Here is a 1719-nt window from a genome sequence, read left to right on the forward strand (position 1 = left end):
TGTCCTTAGTACTCTGACATGGAAGTTGTTAGGCAGTTTATTACCCAGAATCTAGTTCAATTAGTGCCTGTCTCAAAGCCCAGGGGCTTCTTTTGTCTATTGGTCCAGAAATACCAGTACCGTTTTTCCTACTTTAATGTCCAAAAGGGAAAGGAGACCACTTAGTGTCTTAAAACACCTTGTCATATTTTTAACATTGAAACCACCCAGCAGAGGCACCTGTGTTGCAAGATAAATGGTCCTAATAAAGTTGATGAAGGGTCTTTTAGGACTACTCAACTCCTGTGAAGTTTTTTTTTTTCCACATGTGGAAAGTCATTTCTGGTGGCAGCCACTCTTGCTCACACAGCTGACTGATCCACCTTATACTAGATTTTATAATAATAATTGTATTGTGATTCTACTGAGATTCCTCAGCATGCGTTCAACCTTAGACTATTATTGTAGCAACATTTTCCTCATGCTATACAGGTTTCTCTGTGATAGGCAGGTGCATCACTGTGAAAGACCCATCCAATTTTGTTTCTTTTGACACTAATGTATCAGGCAATATTTTTACTAGGACAATCACAGCTAAATGGATGTCTGATTGCATCGCTGCAGTCTGAAACCAGAAGGCTATGTCAAAACTTACTTATTTTGAGACACAACCATTACATAACAGTCCATCTCAGCTGTTTCCCTAGAAAACCATCTGCCAATCTACTAAGTGGTCCTCTTTCATTAAAAAAATGCTTTAAAATAGCCCCCCAGTAGGAGTATCTGGGCACGTTTTTTAATTTATCCTCTCAACACAGCTGGCACGTAGGGAAGAAATATTCCCATTTAAGAGATGGGCAACTGAGGCACAGAGGCTAAACCCAGGTCCTCAGCAATACATGTTTAACTTCCAATGATTTTGATGGTAGTTAGGTACCTAAATACCTTTGAGGATCTGGTCCCAAGTCTCTCTGTGCTTCAATTCCCCATCTGTCAAGTGGGCCTAAATGATTTACCTAAGGTCACCTATGAAGTTTGGGCCCAAGCAAGGAATGGAACTCAGGGTTCCTAAGATTCAGACCAGTGCCCTTCCCACTGGCCCTCCTTGCTTGGATTTCACCCTCAGAGGTAGGACTTTTCAACTCAGCTTTAGAGCTCAATTCCAGAATAAAAAGCCAAACGCACCCATCACTTTTGTTTTCTTTCAGTGTGTCCCTTATTTTGTTTGCTTATTTAAAAATAAAATTGGTCAAGACTTCAATGTTGCGTTTGGTATTGCTGTTGTGTTAACAGTACAAAGAGGAATAAGTTGATACAAATATAGAACAAGCTCCCTTTTTCCACTAGTAGTAGCTTCACTCTTTTGCAACATCCCCTCCACTTCTTGTGTGAGTGAGAATCTTGCTGATGGTATTTTTAGAGAAGAGTATTTAGCCTACAGTAATTCTTCTCTAATTATGCTGTTTTGCACCTTATCTTTTTTCATTCCATAGAGCATTCTCTTGCCCTTTTCTCCTCTGTTTCCCTCACTGAGGAACAGCAGTTTCCTTCTGAGGGAATGATGCATTCATCAAAACAGTGTCTTCAATATTCTTCCCAGCTGCTTTTTACACCCACTGCAGTCCCCAAACCACTATTCCCCATATACAAAGCTGCTTTTAATAACCCCAATTCATTCCTTAGCAGTTGAACACAATACTGAAAATGTACGATTAGACATATGAGTACTTAAAGAGCAAA

The sequence above is a fragment of the Eretmochelys imbricata genome, chromosome 7 (assembly GCF_965152235.1).
Source record: "Eretmochelys imbricata isolate rEreImb1 chromosome 7, rEreImb1.hap1, whole genome shotgun sequence".
NCBI lineage: Eukaryota > Metazoa > Chordata > Testudines > Cheloniidae > Eretmochelys > Eretmochelys imbricata.